Below are 25,120 nucleotides of genomic sequence, written 5' to 3'. Positions count from 1 at the left end.
TAGGTGAATTGTTTTTCACTATTATGATAGAATATGAAATACTTTATATTTCCTCACCATATGGTTCAAGGCATTTTTTTGGTTTTGTTTTTGATAGTGGCAGTATTTCTGCCCCTAAGATAAATTTAATTGAACACATGAAAAAAAAATTATACTTTTCATTTCTCATTCAGAAAAATATTAATTGTGTGAACTTTGAAATTGAGGGTGGAATATAAATTGTAGTTTTTAAAAAATTCATTTTATAAACCCATTCATAACATTACTGCTATTAGCAATATTACTGGATCTACCTATTTGACCTGTACAAGAAAATCCCGGGTGTGTAAATGGTCACATGGTAACATGGCCGAAGATCTTTATCTACCTCATAGTAGATTCATCATGGAGAAAAGCTCATAGATTTTGTAGTTGAATTTGTGCCAGTAAATTAAATAATACAAAGGAACATTGATGGGCATAGACATGTTATCATCTCTATTGCTGAATTATTATGAAGTTCTGTAGAATCATTTTAGCTCATACAAACACTCCTGACTGTTTTCAGGGACCATCAAGGAGCTATCATGGGTAAGAAAACATTCTTAAGAGGCAATTTGTTGTTGCCACTCTATGTTGGAAGGTAAGGAAACATCACAGTCTGGATATGAGCTAATCTGTATCACACAGCCTCAGTGTTAGTGACCAATTGCAGGTATGCATAGTTTACTATCACTACGTGAGTTTTAAATTTTACTAATAAATTCAGCAGCCTTTGTTAATTTATTTATTATGAAGGGAAAATTTGCCTTTTAAAATATATTCTTCCTTCTGTCCTTCCCACATTTTTTACTTATTTATTCCTTTCTTTCTCTTTTGTCTCTTCTCAACTAGGGTTTTTTTTTGCCCTCTTTTTCAACCTCTTCTGAAAATAATGATCTATATATTTCTCATTGCAGACAAGAGCAGTGCTCTCTTTCTCTTTGTTCTGTCACACTTCACTCACTGCTCTGTTCTCCTTCATTGTCCCTGTTCTGTTATCTCCTATAAGCTTTTTATCCACATTCTTTCTTGTCATTTGCTCACTCCCAGTCACAATGAAGTTGTGGCACATTCAGTTTTCACGGGAAATGTTATAAATTGGAAAATACTGGGTTACAATTAGGCAGATACAAATTTATATTTGAGTTGAAATGATTTTAGGAGAACATTAGATTTTTAAATGTGTTTACTAATTCATGCATTTTCCAAAAAAGAGAGAAAAAGAAACTACTCATTTATATTGATTTTAACATTGCTAGTTTTTACTTTAGTGATTAGAGGGAACTGAGGAAAAATTAAATTCAATGTGTTGAATTGATTTTCTGATAATAAGTCCTTATTTGCACAAGTCTGAGACTATTCATAGTTAAATGCTTAATTAGGATGTAAATCTAGATTAAAATTGAACAATATAATATTTTTTTATTTAAGAAAAAGTCTAGAGAGAAGAGTATTTTAAAGTGTAAAGGGATGCAACATTCCTTTCTGGCACCTTGATCCTGGCTGGAACTACTGCTAAGGAAACTCAGTTCCCCTTGTATTTATCACAGCAACCCTTCAATAAGGTTAAGCTTCTTACCTTTCTCACCTTTTGGGTTAGACTTCCATTACACTTCTGGACTATTGAGACACTAAATTGACATTCAGTGTTGAATGTCATCCAATCAGATTATATTTCTTGTTTCTTTTGAAAATCAGTTTATTGCATAGTTAGCCATTAAGCTTTGTTTCAAAAACTGTTTAGATTTACTTGTAACATATGTGTAAAATCTTTATGCTATGAAGCACAATTATGCTAAGTAAAAAATAAGGCATGTTGTTAAACAAACAAACAAACAAAAATAAATTCAGAGATTAATTTAGCTAAGTGGCAGATCTGCATCTGTTTTTACATGAAGTACCAATGTTTATTTTTCTGTAATTGTGTTGATTTACATCATCTGTGTATTTGACTTCATATATCCAAAATATTTTGCTTATATATTAAAATGATGGGAGTTTAGCCTTCCAATAAACATTCCTTGTAATCAATTAGATATTTTTTAAATATGAACTATCCTCTGTTACCAAAATTTGGTTCACTTCAAAGGTAGTAAACTACTTTAAGGAGAACAGTCTTCAGACTGCTGATAGATCAGACTCAGACTTTTCCCTCACCATACAAGAAAATCAGTTAAACACAATGGCGTGGGTTTTGTCTTGTGCTTTGCAAAGAACAGGAAAGGTCATCTACAGTCTTTGTATAGCATATGTAAGGGAAGCAGAAATTACTGTCATCTTGCTTTGGTGTTTGAAGTAAAAGCACTTTAGAATCTTCCTGTATGCAGGCACATAGTACAATAATGATGGAGATGATGGTAGAGCCAATAGCTGCATGTCCCTTATTGCTTGCCGTTAGACTGGTGTAACAAAACTGGCATGTAAGAGAAAGCTTGCTTTGCCTCATAATATTGAAGGAAATATTCTAAGTGGTGCTTCTGTTTTGTTTACACTGGCTTGTGTTTCTAGCAGAGATGTTGGCTTTTAAAATTTTCAGCCTGTGTCTTAGCATTCCATACAAATACTTAGCTGCCATCTCAGACTCAGAATTTCTTAGCCTTCTCTTCAAGCTGCCTCAGTTATTTCCCTTTTTTAAGGTGAGATGAATTATGTGCTTGTTACTGTCTGTTGCCAAGAAAAGAAACCTGTCCATATGGAAGTGTTTAGAAATTTTACATTCAGGTAAATTAAATTCACAGAATCACAGAATCACAGAATCCCAAGGGTTGGAAGGGACCTAAAAAGATCATCTAGTCCAACCCCCCTGCAAGAGCAGGGTAACCTACAGTACATCACACAGGAACTTGTCCAGGCGGGCCTTGAATATCTCCAGTGTAGGAGACTCCACAACCCCCCTGGGCAACCTGTTCCAGTGCTCTGTCACTCTTACAGTAAAGAAGTTCTTCCTGATGTTAACGTGGAACTTCCTATGCTCCAGTTTACACCCATTGCCCCTTGTCCTATCACTGGATATCACTGAAAAAAGCCTAGCTCCATCATCCTGACACCTACCCTTCACATATTTGTAAACATTAATGAGGTCACCCCTCAGTCTCCTCTTTTGCAAGCTAAAGAGACCCAGCTCCCTCAGCCTCTCCTCATAAGGGAGATGTTCCACTCCCTTAATCATCTTTGTGGCTCTGCGCTGGACTCCTTCAAGCAATTCCCTGTCCTTCTTGAACAGAGGGGCCCAGAACTGGACGCAATATTCCAGATGCGGCCTCACCAAGGCTGAGTAGAGGGGGAGGAGAACCTCTCTTGACCTACTAACCACTCCCTTTCTAATGCACCCTAAGATGCCATTTGCCTTCTTGGCCACAAGAGCACATTGCTGGCTCATGGTCATCCTCCTATCCACCAGGACCCCCAGGTCCCTTTCCCCTTCACTACTTTCCAGCAGGTCAACCCCCAACCTGTACTGGTACATGGGGTTGTTCTTCCCCAGATGCAAGACTCTACACTTGCCCTTGTTAAATTTCATCAAGTTTCTCCCTGAAATTCAATCCTGAATGTCACTGAAATCTGTAATTTTCTAGTTAATACAAGTTTTCTAGGCCATCATACGCAGGTTACATTTTGGTCTTGCAGATTTCTTATTGTCCCACATCTCTGGGAAGAATCCACATGCCTAAAGTCTAGTCCAGTATCTTCTTTAATTTTTTCAGTCCTTGTTTGCTTATCTTGACAAACGCATCTTGATTTACTTTCATCCATTGAGAATGCTGTTACAAATAAAATTTTCTCATCTTGCCTCTGACTATAGCACTCTTCTACATTCCTTCACTAGTATCTTCTATACTGAAACAAACATAGATAATATGTTTTCTATTTCAAGGCCTTTCACAATTTTTACTTTCATCCTTAGATCCTTATTGAGAGTCTGTCTCCTGATTCTGATCATAAGTCCACTCTTGCATTAAAAATTTAACAAGTGGATAAGTGATTATTTATGAATGCTCCCTTGCCACTCCTCTTCATGACTGATATGTCAGAGAAGCGTACACAAAACACTCATTGTTCTCATTGACGCCTCTCTTGCTGTGATGCTTAACAATAAGTGATAATTAAGCAGATGAGGTTTTGAGATCACTGCTGATCTTTATGACTAACATTGTCTCACTGTCACAGTGTGGTCTGACAGGTTTTTGTCTATGTCTATTTACTTTGTCTTGTATCATGCTAAGAGAAAAAAGTTATCTATCTGTCTAAAAATTAGGTAGACACCTATTATAAGTAAGTCATCTTTGCTCCCTTTCTAATTGGAGTAGAGAAATAAGTAACCAAGGTAATGTTGAATCATAGAGGGAGCCTAGCTTGGCATACAGTGCAAAGCTTAACTAAGATGTCTCTCTTTAGACAGGCAAAGGTAACTGAATTTAATCATACTGTTCAATTGTAAATTGGCTGGAATATTCTGATTTCATGAAGAATTCAATCCAGACTTGTTACCAACATTACTACAAACAGTTACTAACATAAAACTGGAAAACATAGTTGCTGCAGTAAAATTAAAAAGTAAACAACAAACAAAAACAGAAGAAGATAATCTGTCTTCAGGAGAAAGAGCTGAAGATTCTTACAATGCAACCTTCCCTGTAATTTATTTTTTCTAAGCACTAATATTTTAATACCATTTCAATTAAAATGATAAAAATGCTTCCCTATCCCCACCCTAACTCCAGTACTGCAACAACAGAAATAATGTTATGGGATAAATTTAGAACAGCTATTAATTGGTAATAAGGTTTCATTAGAAAAGTTGTGTCTTTAAGTGCATAGTCACTATTATTGCATTACATTTTAAAACATAATGACTATTCTTGTGTTGAATATTTTATGCAGGCAGGCAATGAGAGAGAAAAAAAACATCTAATGTAGCTGATTACAGCCTGATGTCATTTAACAGATGACACATGACATTATAGATTAACGAGGTTGTGCATTTGGGTTGTTTGGGGGTTTTTTAGGCTAGACCTAAACATTTTCTTTGTAATTACAATATTTAAACAGAATTCTAGTATTTTTAAATAAAATTTTTAAATACAATTTTTAAATTCACCTGTCAAAGAACAGCAACAAACCATTTACTGTTATTAACAACTGTCTTCATGGTTTTGATATAATGACATCCGCCATTAAAATATAAAACCACCTTGAGTTTAATAGCATTCCAAACTGTGTGATTTTAAAACTGTCTTAAAGTAGTGAAGTTAGTACTCTGACAATATGTACCCATTTTGTACCATGTAACTTGGCATTCTGAACAGCACACAAATAGACAATTCAAGCAAAATAGTTGGATTTAAAATAAGAAATATGAGTTTAATTTACAGAAACTACGATAGGATAGTCTGTTTTATCACTGGTTAAGAACAAAGCTTTTAATTTCTTATCTTTATTTCTGTAAGCAGGGAACTGCTGATACCTACCTTATGTTGGTGTTGCAGGTTTTTTTAGTTTTTTTTCCTGTCTTTAAGTGTCCAGTGTTACATTTAAGTATTCTGGACAACTAAAGCAATGGCCAATGGTGGATGATGGTACAAAGTCTTCAGGTGGGTAAAAGGATAAAACCACATTTGTGCCACCTCTGCTTAGCCAGAATATAACCGTGGGTAAATGTGATACAAAGAGCTTTAACGCACAGTGGAATTATCACTTGCAAACTGTTATGCATGATTTTTCAACAGCACATATATCATCTTCCCAGCAAGAATATTAAGCTTAGATGTTTTAGCAAAGTCTGAGGGTCTCAGAATTTTTACCACACTCTAAATCTTCTCTCTAGTGGGTTCTTGTTCTGCAGAGATAGTATCATGTGAATTATACTTTATTTTGCAAATGTTATAATTTCTTTTCTTGTTACCAACAAAAAATAGTTTTGTTTGGCTTATATGAAAACAAATATGTGTGTTATCTGTCAGGAACTGTTTACAAATACTGATCCAGAGTTACGTTAGATACTCTTCTCATTGAAAGAAAAAAGCACTGATTTCTGGAACTGCATAGTCTACACAACTAATATGAAGGTCACAGTGAATCGAAGGTGAATGAAGTGAATGAAGGTGAATATATCCTGATGCTTTTTTGTTCCTGATTTTTTATATTGATCCAGTTACGTCATTGATTTAGACACAATATAAGCAAACAAAAGTTACAGTTGCATCAGAGGTGTCGTGGTTTAAACCCTGCCACACAGCTTGTTCTCTCACTCCCCCCTTTCTTTCCCTCCCTCTACTCCCAGAGGGATGGAGAGGAGAATCAAAAAGAATGCAACTCCCACGGGTTGAGATAAGAACAGTTTAGTAACTAAGGTATAACACAAATCACTACTACCACCACCACCAATAATTATAATGGTAAAGGAAATAACAAGAGGAAAGAATACAACACCTCGACACCAGCCAACCGATAACTCGCCCAACCCCGCCCAACCGAGCACCGACCCATACCTTGTCCAACCCTGCAGTGCACTAGCCCTTCTGGGGTAACTCTCTGTTACATCCTGGGCATGATGTGCTGTGGTATGGAATATCTCTTTGGCTAGTTTGGGTCAGGTGTCCTGTCTCTGCTTCCTCCCAGCTTTCCCTCCTCCCTGGCAGAGCATGAGGTTCAAAATGTCCTTGGTCAAACTAAAACATTTGAGTGGTAACTAAAAACGTCGGTGTTATTAGTGCTGTTCCCAGGCCAAAAGTCAAAACGCAGCACTGCATCAGCTACTAAGGAGAAAAATTACTGCTACTGCTGAACCCAGGACAAGAGGTATTAGTCCAAGTTGTTAGTGACCTGTTGCAAGTAACTGGAAGACTGAAATTTATGTTATCTATATTATCCGTTATCAGTAGAAATTAAACACTTATATCTCCTACTCCTAATCTCAGGGATAGACTGGTCATCCTGTTTTGAGTCAAGAGGAAATTTACATTTCACATCAAATTCTAATGTGAGAACTGCCCCAATTTCTATGATTATCTATAAACTTTACTTTTCATTTCCACTATTTTTAAAAGTCTACTGGTGCTGAAAGTGCTCTTGCTTGCTTTCCCCAGTAGGTTTTGATCAATCGTAGCACATATTTGAGCTTGATTCTCACATGAAAACTATTTGTGGTCCTTGGTGTGCAATAAATGACATATAAGATAAATAGTCTTCTAAAGCCTTCACAAGTGGTCATATACATCAGGGTTACTTGTAAATGCTGAAGGCTTATTAGGGTAAGAAATGTGATTACATTCAACAATATATGCCTACTTTAAATGAAAATTGCAGCTTACGGAGTATATCCAGCCACAGCCAGAACTGATGTTTTCTGATTTCCAGAGCAGTGCTCCATTCCCAAGATCACATACAGGACACCAATGCTAAGAGGAGCCGAAGAATATGCAAGTTAATTATTGGTCTAGCTTAGTGCAGCCCTTTGTTTAACTATGCTACTATTTTTTACTTTTCCTGTTACAAACTAATAATTTTCAACCGATTACTTTTAGGTGTTACACCTAAAAAAAATTTTCAGAGGTTCTGAAAGAAATAAGTTCTAGAAGTCATAGAATCTAAATTAACTATGGCAAACGAAATGCAATACTGGAAGAAGCACAGTAAATTTTGCAGGACATACATAGTAAGACTGATGAAACTTGTCATCCTTGACACAGCAGTGGTGTGGTACAAGAGAAGAACTTGGAAAGTTAAGACAAGTGGAGTTTTGCATAGTACTAGTGTTCTGAATAAGCCTCTTGAACGTATGTCAGTGAATATGAAATTATCAGTGAAGAGGCTCACCTCATATATGAGATGAAAGGAACAGAAATATTCTTTGCAGGTACGTTTTGAATATATTTCAGGACTTGACAGCCATGGCAATGGAGTGTAGAGAAGATGCTGAGGGAGACAAAGTGGAAAAGAAAGGGACCAGAGACAAAAAATATTGGCTAAAAAGATTATGGCTAAAGAACTTTTGGTGTTCAGATACCTATGGGGTGCATGAAGTTAAAGGGAAAAAAAGGCAAAGATGCCTAATAGGAGTGAATGGGAAAATGGCAAGTGATGAGAAGAATATCAAAGGGAGAAGGGGAAGAATGCTGAAGACATCCACAAAGCGACTGCTGATAGTTCATAAATGAGCATAACCTCAGGGTCAAATCCAGGTGAAACAGAGGAATAACTGTATTTGTGAAAATCTGCATCCACGAAATAGAGAGAGGCTGCTGTAGTATAGAAAGCTGTCATTCTGGAACTGCTGGAATTTTCCAACGGAAAGAAATCTGTGTCAGCAGTTCCATATGTATATCTCGCTACTGATACTTTTCAAATAGATATATACTGTAGAGTTGGTCTACATATTCATATAACTGAAATGTTGCCATTATATTTGAATTGCTAAGATGACTATTCACACTTCACTTTTTGTTGTGGTTTAAACCCAGGCACCTACTAAGTACCACGCAGCTGCTCACTCACTGCCCCCTTCCTCCCCAGACAGGATGGGGAGGAGAATCAAAAAATTATAAAACCTGCAGATTAAGATGAGAAGAGTTTAATAACTAAAGTACATTATAATACTACTACTATTGCTGCTAATAGCAATGATAACAATGTCTCTGCTCCCTCCTGGTTTCTTGTACCCCTCCTCACTGGCAGAGCATGAGAGACTTATAAGTCCTTGAAGGGCAAGTGCGTGCTACTTAGTAACAACTAAAACACCAATGTGTTATCAGCATTATTTCCAGACTGAAGCCAAAACCAGCACTATACCACCTACTAGGAAAAAAATTTACTGTATCCCAGCTGAAACCAGGACACTTTTATACATTCATTAGTATTTAAAAGGGTTACTCATGTAAAGACCAATTTGTATGAAAGCATGAATAAAGTCCCTCGATATTATTAATCAAACCATAACTAAACACATAGTTGAAAAAAAATTTTTTGTTGTGACACTGGTGTATTTTTACACTATTAACCTATTTCTGTCATCCAGCAATGGTAAATAGAGACAAATTACCTGTTCCACAACAAGAAAAGTTAGTGTAATAGGAGAAGAATATGATCCCAAATTACAGTTTTTCTAGTTCTGTTAATTTTCTGGAAATTCCCTCAAGTTTCCAGAATTGTAGTACATTTAAAATGAAGAAACAAAGAAAAAATCACCCACAAAACATTAAACCCAGAGCACATCCTACTGACTTTTATCTAAATATGAAAAAGCAGATTAAAGATTAAAATAATTTAAGTGAAAGATATCAGTCTTAATGGCAGTAGAGATAGCAACAGCACACTGGTTTTCTTAGTGAAAATATAAATTATCAAAGAATCCATATCAGCTGGAACTCTGGTATCTTTGCTAAATCTATATGCAATATACACTGGAAAATCTAATAGTGGCCTTATGATGTTATTCCATCTAGTTTTGTTTATGAATTATGGTAGCATCATTTCAGATTGGCAATCTCCTTTTCCTTTTCCCATAAATGCAGCCATATGGGAAGTTATTAATAAAGTTATGAGGTTTGTTCTTTCTTTTAGTGAAACATTTTTTCAAGGAATAATATGTTTTATTGTCACAAAATATTTATGAGAATAGCAGAAATTAATGTAATGATTTTGATTGAAAATGACCTAGCAACTTTACATGAAAACTGCAGGTCTTCTAGAAAAAGGAATAATAGTCCCATTTTTCTTGTTTACTGAACTGGGATGCTTACCTGCTGCAGGACACACAGGGCTTTAAACCTTCTCAATCCTACTTTAAAAACAAAACAACAACAATAAATAAAAATAAATTAAAAAAAAAATAAGTGGACGCCATAATTTGGCAGGTCTAGTGAGGAGAAGATTGAGGGGAATTTGTGGTTTGAACAGTCCTCCAAAGGATCTATTAACCAAATAGCTTTAATCAAATAACTGACTATTTTGTAGTCACTTCACATTTTTCTTCCATTTTATGTAAGAAAGAATGAATCAAACACCTTTAATTCTACAATACTATCAAGAAGACCAAATGATTGTATATTCTATTTTAAGGGCTTTTATGTCCCCCAAAAGAAAATCTGCTTGTAGAAAGAGAATGTGACTTTATATAATATCCCAATAAAGAGATGCTGCTATGTGGATAAGCCCAACAATCTGATTGGAAGAGTTGTGCAGTGGGAACATAAGCAATGAATATGAAATTAAGAGGGTATAATCCTCCAGTGTCCAGTGAACTTTTAGTCTTGAATACAATGTCACATGGTATTGCCAGCTTGTTCAGTGAAAGATGTTCTTTTCATTTTACACAAGCAAGCAAACATCACCATTTTAAGGGAATGTTTGTGCACTTTCTTTCCATTTTATTGATTCTATGATTTTAATACCTCTTCATGCCTTAAAATGTCAGTACACATTAGTACAAGTGCAATTCCTCAACTCTGTATTTAACACACATTTCTAAATAGTCCATTAAAATTGTATTTAATTTCAAAAGAGAGGATATGAAACTAGTTTAATGTTTTTAAAATAACTTTGTAGTTATTAATCAAGTAGTCAAAGTGCGTTTATTTAATAAAAACAAATGAAAGCACTGTGGATTGAGATGGCTACCTCTACAACAGGATGATTCTATTATTCTGCATACATAGAGATTGCTTTTTAAACCCTTCTTGATTAACAGTGCATTTATTTTCTGTTTCCTTTGAACTAAAAGCTTTTCTTCCTCTTTGCAGTTCACATATATATCTCAAACACCAGCTTGTCAACTGATGACTTTGAAGCTCCAGTGGCTATGGACATTAAACTGCACTGGCAGAAAAATAGCTGCAATGTCAAAAAAACAGAAAGGGGAGGTTACAGGTTCTCAAGAAGGATTAGGACAAAGCTTTCCAATGACAAAGGAAGTAAAAGAACATGACAAGGCAAAACCAGAAGTCTTCAGTAAGCATTGTTTTGGCTTTGATTTAAGTCTGTGATGTGAAAGAACTAAGTATGTCACCTGTACAAAATGGTATGGAAGCAGCTGGATGTGAGCCAGACTGGCTTTTAAGAGATTAATGCCCCAAATATATACATTTAACCTGATTTTAACAGTGCTCACTTCTTTTACTCAGGAAAGTGAATTATTCTTTTCAGCTTGAAAGCTGTTTCAAAAATGTTAGTGCATTGCTTTATTTTAGATTTCAATTGCCCCTAGAAGGGATGATGACTTGGACTATGGCGTTTTAAAGTGAACAGCTCTGATGAACCTCATGGATAGTGTTAATGAAATAGACAGCAACAGGGAATAGATGAAAAATACAGGAACCAAATTTTGTTTATTTTTTTTCTGGCTTAGTTGAACTAACCTTATACTGGATTACCTTAGCCACAACATATCAAGAGAGAAAATGCCACAAAACCATATGTGAAAAGATATGTTTGCAACATAGTGCCATGGAGGCTAATACTGATTACTGGCTATCGCTTTCTGAAGGCTGTGCTTAATGCCACCATTTAACCCTAGGCTTGCATTTAGATTCAGATGATAACTTCTTAACCTTTTTTTTTCTTATCTCTTCCTCTTTCTGCAGTCCTACCTAGGGCACCAACTGCAGAATTAATTTAAATAATTTGTCTTCTTTTGATAATATCTCTCTGGGATATCAGGAAAATTAAAGCTGTCAAAGCTATACACAATTAAAATTTATAAAATTAATGGGCTGCAAAATAGTAAAGGTTTTGCAGTAGGCCGCCCAGATGATCAGGTCAACAGGAGATACTATTAAAATGATCATGATGAATGGTGACAGGTAAAATCTTACATGCTGAAAAGTGTATTAATTCAGAAAATAAGTGCTACCATTAAAGAGTTCAGTACATGAAATAGCCATACAGTTGCATTTTAAGATATTTTATTGCTATTAGTGTTGTGATAGTAAGGCCCACTACTTGTATGCAGTGACATGAAATGCTATTAAATGTTCATAATAAAAATGTGGGTTATGGCTGGCTACCAAACCTCCCAATAGCTCTGCTGATGTACCATATAGTAAAATGAGATCAGTCATTCATTTGAAATTTATTGGAAGAAAATAACATGATGCCATAGAAAAGTGCTAGAGAACCTCTGTTTCTTTTTCATATATTCAGCTATCTTGCAATATAAGGATTAAAAAATAGTTCCAACTGAGGAAAAACTGTGTAAAACCATCAATTTCAGTGCCCCAAGGGACAGGTGTGGTTATAAACATGATGTTACTACATCAGTACTTGTACTTGATGTACTTGTTAAACAAGATAAAGTAATTGATTTTAAGCAGAAATAAGCCATATGCCTCTTCTGCATAAAGGGGTGATCTCTGGGACATGTTAGCTACCACTTACCAGCACATTTAAAACACAAATGTTAAACTTACTTTTTTTTTTTTTTTTTTTTTTTAATTTGCAATAGACATTTCAGCAAGTATCAGAGAAAAATAATCTGCAAATATCTCAAAATTGTTTTTGTTCATGGGATGACTTTGTTGACCCTATTGGTTTTGTTGGTTTTTTTTTTTTATTTTCTTTTTCAAAGTCTTAGAGAAAATAAGTTTACCATCTGGACTGTCTGTCAGTATTAGCAAAAGACAATTTTGATGTACTAAATAACAAAGAATATTACCACATATATGAAACTTTCTTCTAAGACTTATGTTCAGCAAAAGAACAAAATTTTCTGACTTATCTGATAACTTTTTTTTTTTAAATTAACTAATCCCTCTCAGCAATCTCACAGACTCCTTGCTTAGGTGATGCCATCTCTGATGGAAAGAGAACAGAGTCAATGTAACTTCATATTTAAGCAAGCCTTTTTAAGAGCTTGCATCAATACTGATCTCAGACTTTCTCATTCTCTTTTCCTCTGTTTCCTTATCTCACAAAGGCAAAAAATGAAGCCGTTCTTCCTGATACACTTAACAGACATTACTGTGAAAGAGCCAGCATCTGTTTCATATTATGTGACAAAAACAGAATGGACCATAAACATACAGAACAAAATATTTGAGCCAGTTCAGAGCCATCTTTGAAACAGAAACTGGTTGTATAATTTGCTAGCTGTGAGCCTATTATTAATTTTTTGTTGATTACTTGCTTCAGATTTCTAGTGAACATAACTTTCAAAATGCAAGCTTATCAGTCAACTGAAACCTTATCATAAAGATGTGTCTATACCATCATAAAAATTTTCTGGACAGGTATTTGTAGTTAGCATTTGGGGCTCAAAAAGCCCAAGGGCCTGGTCTTCCTGACTTATCAGTATAAAACAGGAAGCTTAACAAAACTGTTGTTCTGTTGGCCTGAATCCAAGGGAAGCTGTGACACAGATAGAACAGATGCTTGGAGATTTAAAACTTTTTTTTCAGTTTTTGAAGTCTTGTTTTGCTCTTTCTTCAGACTGTAACTCTGAAGTAATTCCATTTAAACCCTTGAAAATGCAAATGATTATTTGTTAAGATTCTCTAAATGTGTAACAAAAAAAAAAACTTTCTTTCATAATAAGGCCTAAATCATAAAATCATGCTTGAATAATAGAGTGAAACTTCATTTACCTGCATAAGGAGTAGCATATGCATGCCTTTTTTCAGCATCAGAACCTAACTCTGGTATTTAAAACTGCAATGATATCCACTGACTTCTAGTTTAACAAAGTACTGCTATTTCAGAGATTTTGTTTTTAGTAGGTGGGTTTTACTCAGCTTTTCTCAGATCTGGTAGACCATGAAATTTCCAAATTCTATATCATTATGAAGAACTTTGGCTCATTTTACAACTACTTTTCCATAACATGTGAAGGTTTTGACCTTTCTGTAGCGAACAAAAAAATTGCATTTTTAAGCACATTTTGTCCCAAAGCATTTTGCTAAATAACATACTAGGAAGAACAAGGCTGCTTCTCCCAGTTTCTTTCACAACATTTAGAAAATAAAATTTTGAGCCACAGCATTCCTATACAAACTGAATGGGATCTGAAAGAATTCAGAACTTCACATATCATGCAAGAACAAATTATGCATGGCACAACAGGATTTTAACTCCTTTTATATTAGCACCGTCTGGAGTAGTGTATGCTCCAAGCCACATTATAGGTGAGGTGCTGTGATGCCACACTCTCCCCCATTTTCAAATACTGCTACTTCTAGCCCCATTATTTATAGGATAAAAGAACTGCAAATATCCCTGTATTTCCAAAGCCAAAAAGCTTCCCCATTTACATGCATTAATGTAGTTCTTCATTTTTCCATATTCATATATATAAATACACACTTGATGATAGGGAATTGTTTTTCATCTTTTCTTCTGAGTGCAGCAAGTGAAACTTCTAAATAGGTATACAGTCTTTTATACCATGATTGTTAAATTGTAGGGGGAGGTGGTGTTTATTTTAGATTTAAATATATATATATATATTGGATATAACATTATTTTATTTCGCATCACTACAGAAGATAGTTTTTCATCATATGAGGCTGAATAGGTGTGTGAAATTACATTTATGAGGCACCTAAATATATTGCCTCATCCTATACATCTCCCTCCCCCTAAAAAATCCTTTTCATAGTCTATTCTGGCCTGCACTTTTCCTTCTAACTGTTGAACTACCACATCACTAGCTGTGGTTAGATTCAAAGTAACGACTACTATGCCCAGCAATGTATTTCTTCTCTTTGGAGCATTTTTAATTATGCCAATAACATAATCTTTAAGATAGCAGTTAAACACTCTTTAAAAAAGACTTTGCTTGGCTCAGAACATCTTTGCTAAAAATATTAAAATAGGAAAAATAAATTAATTGATAAATTTAATCTACTAGAGAATTTAATTTACTGAATATCTTAAATCACAAAGACAGCAAATGGCTTTGGCTCTACTTACAGAACTGATCTTCAGTTCTTATAACTTTAAAGGAGAAATCTTAGCTGTACTTTTGACAAATTATTTTTTGTGTACAATTCATTTATCTTTTATGACTGGAGACTCACTTTAACAGAGTAGCCCCATGAGTGCTATACAGTAAAGCAACATGTTTACCTTAAAAACAGGAGTTACTTTCCAGTCAGACATCAACTACTCATAGCTACTGTGGATATATATTTGGAAATGCTTTTAGATATATTCTATCATGCTGTGATAAAGTTCAGGCTGTCTTTAATACATATATATTTTTATATACATGTATATATTTTGTATGTATCTTTTTATCTATCTGTGTATTGATAAAGCACTTATGCTGTCCTTAGAGAACAATTGGTTGGTGAGAAACTATAAAACTGACAAATTTATATCTGATATAAATATGTTTAGGGGTTTTCTGAGCTCCCTGAGTCTGGAACAGTCACGCTGCAGTACAGAGCTTGGGAACTCAAATGCTGAGATTTAGGTTTGAGGGCTACCCCACACAAATCTAAGGATCCTTGTGGGATCAAACTTTCCAATGGATGTAAAGTCCTTGTGCCTGGAAGTCGTGGTGTAACTAACTATTCCAAAGTTGTGACTATTGGATCCTCTGCACACCTGCCATGGGATAATTGAGTCTCTGGTCAGAGCCAGAGTTGCAGGCTTATCCTAATGATTTCCTGCAAGGATATCTGTCTTTGCACTAAATAACTCAGAATTCCTAGTGCTTTCAGGCTCTTACCTCTTTAGGGCAGATACTAGAAGTCCTGACGGTCTCGTTTGCTTTGAGACAGAAATGGAGAGAAGAATCTGTACCACATACTCATAAAAATATCAACCCCATGCAAGTTATTTAGAAAATAGGAGAAAGTTTCCAAAGATTTATAAATCTTCTTTGATTCTCTTCAAATATTCAGCGCTTAAAAGAAACTCTTAGTGGGTCCAATTGAATAACTTACTTCATAGAGTCATAGAATCATAGAATTGTTTACATTGGAAAAGTCCTTAAAGATCATCCAGTCCAACTGTTAACACTGCCCAGTCCACCACTAAACCATGTCCCTAAGCACCACATCTACTTTAATAAAGAGATTGTAGCCTCTTTGTGAAAAGAAAGGGGCATATTCACTTTAGGCAGAGTTCCATGGAAGTCTGAATCCCTTAAAAGACATCAAATAGTTGGGTTACAGCTGAAATCCTGATGCTTGAGATACAGAACTCATGACTTTCTGCATGATGGCTCTTGGGCACATTAGCCCTGGAGCCATGCTTTTGAAATGCGTAGAAAGCACTCTTATGTTTTGTGTAATCTGCATATGCAGCATTTGGCAATCATTTATATTACTCTCAGCTTCCCTATGAAACACATTTTCCTCTTTTCAGAGCCCCATTGATCACTGGGTAGGTATCTGAATAAGAGCTGACATTATTGATAAACGTGGTTTAGGAAGAACAGGAAGAAACTGAATATTAATTTTTAAGAAACAGTATTTTAGCTGGTAGCATAATTCTGTTTTACATAATAGCATTACAATAATTGATATATTCCTTTCCACCACCACCTTGTATACATTCTGCTTCAGGTAAACATTTGGGTTTTTTTTTGCTTATGGCCCCCACTGCAGAAGTTTTTATTGATCTGTCACTGTTGGTGCCTTGTTTTTTCTCATTTGTGTTGCTGTTCATTTAAGATTCAGACATACACAAGCAGGTCATATTATTCCCTCCAACATTCACCACTGTGCCATCAATGAAAATTATTTCATCCAGAATTATGCTGCCTATTCACCAAAGTCCTTTTGAAGTTCTTCACAATATCCTTGAGACCCTATTAACCCAAATATGCTTTGCTATTGTTGCTCATTAAACCACAACATTCTTCATCTTTACCAGCTTACTAGGAATGATATTCAACAATGCAAACATCCTACATGCTAAGTTTGCACTTAACAATTTCATTTACTTGAAAATAATAATTTATATACACTTAGCTTGCCCCCTTATGCAAACAAAGGGACATCTCCTCTGAATATGTTTCAGTGATATCAGAATTTATTCTTTTATTTTCCCTTTCACTTCATACAACTGAGAAATATTATGTATTCTATCTTTGGCAGAAACAAGTAGACATGAACAGAAGGCTAGCTGATGATTGATTAAAAGTTTTCTTTTGTTTTATATTTTCAAAAGAAAAATTAAAAAAATGTAGAAATGATTGTAAGACCACCCTGATAACAGTGAAAAGAAAAATCACAAATCTTTTAGTGACTTGCCAACAGGAGAAAGAAAAGGTAAAAAAAAATTGTATGAACAGAGGTGATACGAGGTATAACTTCATTTTAACATCAGGAATGATAGTTGATTCCTGTGAATCACCAAATTAGTTGGGTTTAAAAACAGATCTTATAGTCGTCTTGGTGACCTTTATTTGTAAACTGACTTTTATTGTATCTAATATTTTTGCATCATCAAAAGTAAAAGTAAAAAAAATCTCAGTAGTGAAAACAATTTATCATATATATCAGCAACAAGCATCAGTACTGAAAAGGATAATGGGTGAGCAATATTTTGACCATTAATAAAGAAGTGCAAAAATTCTTGGACAATTATTTAGCCTTTGTTGTGGTTTAAGCCCAGCTGGTAACTCAGAACCACGCAGCCTTATAGTAAGATGTGGAATAATCTTTATTACCAATGAACGAAGTAGAGCACCTGACACAAAATCTATAGACATAAAAATAACTCTAAGTAACTCTTATTTTTTTGTCAGTTCTGTTGTATTCCATTCATTGTAAAGTCACACATTGTCTTTAAAAATTTCACCTCAGATATTACTTTTCTGTAGGCAACTTCTTAGATCATAGAAACATAAGCCTGGAGAAGAGAAAGCTGAGTGGAGACCTCATAGCAGCCTTCCAGTATCTGAAGGGGGCCTATAAGGGTGCTGGGGAGGGACTCTTCATTAGGGATTGTAGTGATAGGACAAGGGATAACGGGTCAAAACTTAAACAGGGGAAGTTTAAACTGGATATAAGGAAGAAGTTCTTTACTGTAAAGGTGGGAAGGCACTGGAATAGGTTGCCAGGGAGGTTGTGAATGCAGTGTTCAAGGCCAGGTTGGACAGAGCCTTGGGTGACATGGTTAAGTGTGAGGTTTCCCTGCCTATGGCAGGGTGGTTGGAACTAGACGATATTAAGGTCCTTTCTAACCCTAACTGTTCTATGATTCTATGATTCTATGTAGGATCATAGTAACGCAGGCTTTTGAAGGAATAGTAAGGAGCAAAACAGTATTAGAAATGCCTTTTCTTTTTATGATACATCAGCAAATGTATCTTCTGAGCACAATATTAGTGTGGTAAATGTTTCAGGGGTGATGTCATGATTCTTGACTGAAGAGAATTATTTTGTGAATTTGTGTATTTAAAAGTATTCATTGACACATATCTGTCATTTTATATTGTAAATAAATATACATACACACGTACACATACGTATATATGCATATATAAAAAAAAAAACCAATGCCCTGAAATTAAAACTTAGTTTCCTGTGGGCTTCCATGTGTAGCTTTAGTGTTAATTAGTTTTTAAAATAAACTAAAAAGATTGCAAGTCACCTTCTATCTTTTTTTGGCTTTTTGCACATCCCTGCTGTTGTATTCCTCATTCCATTACCTTTTTTCTGACAAACTATAGGTCATATTAAGCAATCTTTTGACCTACAACTTATGGCAGTATCCATTGGATAATAATCCAATATAATTACATTATATTAATAATATGTAATTACATAATAATTACGCTTTTATAATGTGAACAGAGAGATGTTCAACAGAAATAGGGTCAAAAAGAGCATGAAGATACTCTATATATCAAAAGTTTAAAAATCACAGTATGAACAAATGCTTTTCTTAAGGTGCTTGGTTGAGGTTTTATTTTTGTGGGGTTATTTTTTTTTTGTTTGTGATTTGTTATTTTTTTGGGGATGTGGGGGTTTGTGGGTTTGTTCTTTGGCTTTTTGTTTTGTTTTTTTTTTTTTTTTTCCTGTGGGATATTTTGCTTGGCCAGATAATAGATATTGCTGTCTGAGAAGTGCTTAAAACATCAGGATTATAAATGTGGATCATGGTGATCTGGTCAGATGCAGACATCTAAATTGCAGATGCCCACATTAGGACAGATGTAGCCCACATTTTTATTCTTCAGTTTGATTAACTCACCACATCCAACTTCAGACTCCATGCCTCTTGACCTTATCTTATAAATTTATATGTTCAGCTCTCTTTTCACACTCACCTCTGCTTGAGCAATATCATTCTACTTTTCTATATTTAACACCCATTTAAAGTCATACAAAGGATTCAGGATGATTTCAGCAAGCTTTGGGGATAGATGCTTAAACATAAAGAGCTCGTTTTCTGCCAGAAAAGGCCACAATAATTCTATCTACAATTTCTCCTAAACTGAGCTGATTGGAAAATTAATATTAAATATTAAATATTTACTTTTCTTGAATATTCAGACCTTTCAACCTGCTAAGTTTTTACCTGGAAATTATTTCTTTTGATGAGTTTTTATTGTATCTGAGACAAATTTCCATGGGAATCCATAAATTTCTCATTATTTCCATAATTTTCCTGTAGGAATAATTTGCATTCCTTAGGGTGGCATGTTAATTTTTACATTTTTTTTTTTGCAGTACTGGGGTGGATCTGCTGTGAGGTTTGCCCTTAAAATGGGTATTTAACATTTTTATGTTTCACTGAATCAGCGTCCATGCAGAGCTCCTGGTCCAAAGGACATTTCTGACGCTAGCATACAATTAAAATGTGCAATTCCTGCTTTACTAAAAGTTGCCTCTTGTCAAGCCGTGTTTTGAACTGACAGGATTCAGGGTTGTAGATCAACTGCACCCTGTCTGAAACCCCTCCTTAAATTTCAAGAATCTACATGGACCGTACTGTGGAACAGTTACTGTCTTTTCTAGAAGTATTAGCTGTTTTCTCTATAACGTTTAATGCACTTGAGTATGAGCATTGAGTTCAAGGCAGTTGATGCATTCATTGGCATACAGTGCAACAACTCCACCACCTCTTTTTCCTTGCCTATCTCTTCTAAAGAGCCTGTAGCCAGCCATTGCAGAACTTCAGACATGCAAATCATTCAACCATGTTTCTGTGATGGTGATTATGTCATGATTTCCCTGCTGCACAATGGCTTCCATCTCCTCCTGTTTGTTGCCCATGCTGAAGGCATTGGCATAAATGCATTTAAGTTGCCTTGTGGATCTGGACTCCAAGAGCAGCATGCTACCCCATGGCTCATTTCTAGTCAGCCTGGTGCTATCCCCTTCCCACTTCAAACCTTGTTTAAAGCCTTCTGTATGAGCCCTTCAATCTTTTGGGCTAGAATCCTTTTCCCGCTTTGGGACAGGCTTACCCCATCTGCCACCAGCAGACCTGGTGCTGTATAGACTGACCCATGGTCAAAAACCCCAGACTCTGGCACTGACACCAGTCGTGGAGCCAGGAGTTAATTACTGAGTTTTTTCTGATGTAACCATTGTCATTGATTGTGACTGGCAGAAGGGACAAGAACACTACTTGGGCTTCCAAACCCCGAACCAGTCATCCCCAATGCCCTGAAGTCCTTCTTGAGTCTCCTCAGGCTTCTCAAAAGAGATTTACTCATTGCCCACCTGGAAGACTAATAAACTATAGTAGTTGCAGGGTTGTACAAGATGAGTGAGTTTTCTGGTGAGGTCCCTTATCCAGGTCCCAGGGAGGCAGCGGACTCCCCTGTGAGTCTGGTCAGGCCAACATGTGGGGCCTTCTGTTCACCCTAGGGTAGAGTCACCAGTCACAACCACTCTTCTGGGATTTTTTTCTAGTACAGCTGGTCACAAAACGAGGTGTTCTCTGACTCTTCTGTGGCAACTCTTCTGACCTGGATGATCCCTTATCATCAGCTTCATCACTTTCCTGCTCTTGAAATGCCAGAGCCTCCTATCTGTTGTAAAAGGGGTACTTAGGAAGGTGACATCAGCTGGGTGTGTAATACGTCATCTACCCTGAGGAGTGACCTGTTTCCAACCTCCCTTGTCTCCTAGGTCCTTTTCATCTGCCTGATGGCAAAAAGGTAGGGTATTCTGAAATTCTTTTATTTTGGGTTTTGTTTCTGGCTGGCTTGCTTATCTCAGGGATGGTGGAGTGTGGGTCCACCAGTCTACCTCCTCTTCAGGTTCCTTTATGCTCTCTAGCCATTCCACTTCTTCCAATAGCTCTGTCACCATGCAGAGCAAATTATCAACCTGCTGATGTCTCACACAATCACCATCTAACAGCGCCAACAGGCTGTGGAACTCACTACAGCTAGATGCCTGGACAGTTGCATGTTTATGAGGGACTTCTGTCTGGGTCACCATATACTTCTGGCCAGCAGAGAGGATTTAGCTTTCTGTGCTTTCTGCTGAGAGGATGCCTCCTAGAGCACTGTCTCAATGACCACTGGTTGAGCTCACCTCTGCAGCCTGCCAAACTGCTGGACACTGCCTGCTTGCCCTGATGTGATGTGCTTAGGGTGCTCACACTCCCAAGGGCAGCCTTCTATCCACTCAGGAGTGATACTGTCCCTCCTGGCACTGCCCACCATAAGTTAGCTGCTGTGTCAGCAGAGCTGCAGCTCCTGGGCAAGTCCCGACAAGGAGACTTCCTTGGTGGCTCCTGCCATTCAGGTGCTTGAGCACACTCCAGTGCTGAAGGTGTCCTCTCTGGAGGTACTCACCACAGCAAATCAGTAGTAGAGTCTGCCATGACTATTGCTTCCTTTCTCATTGTACTGTAAAAGAATCTTGTTTGTTTCAACAGTCATATCTGTTGGGTAGAGGCCAGGAAAGAAGTTTTTGCTGCTATTAATTTTTTTTCTATCTATTTTTAGGTGATACTGTAAAACCTTGTGCTTCTGTGAGCATTTTTTAACAGAGAAATAATTACTATCCATAGCACAGTAGTAAGACTGTAATAGTTGTTGTGACACAGGGCCCTGTTTTACTGCAGTTAATGAGGCCTCACCACTTCTGTTATTTTGTATGCCAGGCAGCATAAAGATGTCAAATAAAACAAGAAAAGGAAGTAGAAAGAAATCAGAAGTGAAATCACTGAATTCATACTTAATAGCAATTTATTAATCCGTCAGCTGAGATTTTTCATAACTGCACCAGGGATGGCAATCATATTACTGCTTAACATAATGAAGTGTATACTAGAAAATCATTGCCTGGTCCTGATTTCAGGTCTCCAAGATATTTAAAAGACTCAAATAAAAATAACCTACTTGACAGTAGTACTCTGGCAGTCTAAGGATACAAATAAAATTGTGAAGATAGATATAATTTTTTCACACTTTTCTTCTATAAAAGTTATTCCTAATTCTCACAATACAAATTCAAAGGAATTTTTATTTCTTCACGCTTCTTGAATCTTTAGTGTATTAGTCATTACTGCAGGGCCAATTTCATATTCAAGCAAAGTTGAAACACGGATTGTCAAACTGGGGTAGTCCCAAATTCTCAGTCTGCTGGAGGCTGGGATGCAGTATCAGGAGAAATATTACTTGTGGACTACTTGCTGTTTTCATTCTTTTCAAAAAAATCTACATGTACTGGAAGAAGAAAACTACTAGGTTAGACAGTCTTCTGTCACATTATATTCTCGACAGTTCTTTAGTTTTGACAAGCAACCTATAACTTCACAGAAGCTATCACTTCAATGTCATACATCATGTGCAATAATTTAATGTAGATCCTAAAATCATTGAAAATTTTCACTTTTCATTCTGCATTGTGTAATTTAAAATTTCTTTTATATACTCTTATTTTTTTGCATACTATTGATCTATTTACTATCCCATAGCAAAACAAAATCTACAAAAGGAAGAAGCAATATCAAATGACGTATTTTAATTTTTCTGTTTTGGTTGAACAAAATGTTTGAGCTTATCCAAATGTTTATACCATTATAAATATACACTTTTTAGCACTCCCACATTAAGGAATTTTGTGATTTGCTGTTGGTTTTGTTGTTGTTTTTATTTTAATTCTAACCAGATGTATTATCAATAAATCAGCTGTTGTGGAGGATTGTATTAGGCAGTAAACTGTAAATATCAATGGAAATTACTCTTTTATTCCTTCTTTCCATCTATCATCATACTCTGAAGGCAATAGCAGAGATATCTTGGACAGTCCAGAAGGAACAGGAAATTGTACTTGGATAGTACTATAACATTTCAAAATGTGTATGCTGCTCCTTTCAATTTGACTACATTTGAATTAATTTGTAGACTATCTCTCCAATGAGTACTTTAGCCTTCACTCTGACTTTCCATGAAAACGCATTTTTCCAGTGATATTTTCATCTTCAATATTATATTTGGTTCACTTCCCTTCAATTTAACTCAGCTGGTAGCGAAGAGACACTATAGATGTCAATGCAAATGAGAATCTGTCTCTTTTTTTTATTCTCTTCTATTTTACAAACAGAAGAACTTCATTCTGTTTCCTTATGTATGATTCAGGTACCCTGGGGTGTCTGAATGGTATTTGACACCTATTCATTTAGCTAAATGAATTGTTCTGACTCAGGTCTAGACACCCACCTTGTAAACAAATGAAGACCTACTCACAGGTATATGAAGAGACCAAAACCTGTAAAGCTCCTTAGTTTAACTTAGTGGAAAAAAACATATCAGCCAAGAGGTACAGCTCCTTAAAATATCTCCTTACAGAACAGTTAATTTTCTCCTGAATCTGTCATGAAATGCATAATGTATAGAGTGGCTTTAAGAGCATAAAATGTTCTAAAAGAAAAGAAAACTAATGACAACAAATTCCATCACCCTTTTCCACAATGTTTGAATTTACACTGTGGAAGGGATCTTTGCATAAGGTGCCACAAGAACTGGGTTCAAAGAGTAGCACTCTGGGCATGTCCTTCCCTCAGAGGCAGCGTGATTTATGGAGCTCCCCTGCTTTCCATCCTATGAGTATCAAAGTGTACTAACCATTCCCTTACTGCTTATGTATGCTTTGGCCTCCTTTGGAAAGGTAGGCAGTGATTAGAAATGGTGTCATTGGAAGTCATCTCTCATGTAATCAGGATATGGTCTCAAGGAATCATGAAGGTGGATTATATCACAGGTCAGTCCTGTCCCATGGTATAGAGTCAGACAATAATTTGTGCTTTGGAGGTATGTCCTACCCATAAACACATTGTCCTGGGTTGAGCAGCAGCAGTCATTTTTCTCCTTCTTAGGAGCTAGTACAGTGCTGTGTTTTTGATCTTTTGGCCTTGGAACAGTGCTGATAACGCCGATGTTTTCAGTTGCTGCTCGAATGTTTGGTCTGGCCAAGGACTTTCTGAGCCTCATGCTCTGCCAGGGAGGAGGGGAAGCTGGGAGGAAGCAGACAGGACACCTGACCCAAACTAGCCAAAGAGGTATTCCATACCACAGCACGTCATGCCCAGGATGTAACTTGGAGTGACCCGGAAGGGGTAGAGGGACTGCAGGGTTGGAGGAGGTATCGGTCGGTGCTTGGCTGGGGGGAGTGGGGTGAGTTATCAGTCGGCTGGTGTTGAGGTGTTGTATTCTTTCCTCTTGTTATTTCCTTTAGCACTATTATTATTGGTGGTAGCAGTAGTGATTTGTGTTATACCTTAGTTACTGGGCTGTTCTTATCTCAACCCGTGGAAGTTGCATTCTTTTTGATTCTCCTCTCCGTCCCTCCAGGAGCTGGGGGAGGGCAAGAAGGGGGGGGAGTGAATGGACGAGGTTTGTGGTTGGGTTTAAACCACGACAAACATACAGAGAACAATGACTTTTTTATGACATAATGAATGCTGAATTTTATGACATAATGAATGACATAATGAGTGCTACCGCTTGACCAAATATAAGCAAATTTTAACAGCTTCTCAAAAAGTGAGATTAAATATAAAGAATCATTAAAGCTAAATAAATTTAAGTCTTAATTCTAAAAACGCTATAAAAATTTTTCTCTCTCTTATCATGGGTGAACATTGGAAGACCATAAAACTCTCAGTTCTTAAAATCAAAATGGTACACTATTCCAAACATGCTGAATAACTGTGTGACAGCAAACTGTGAATCAAACATGCAGAT

Source organism: Lathamus discolor, chromosome 4 (genome assembly GCF_037157495.1).
Source record: "Lathamus discolor isolate bLatDis1 chromosome 4, bLatDis1.hap1, whole genome shotgun sequence".
NCBI lineage: Eukaryota > Metazoa > Chordata > Aves > Psittaciformes > Psittacidae > Lathamus > Lathamus discolor.
The sequence above is the reverse complement of the archived record's forward strand: the minus strand, read 5'-3'. Positions refer to the sequence as shown.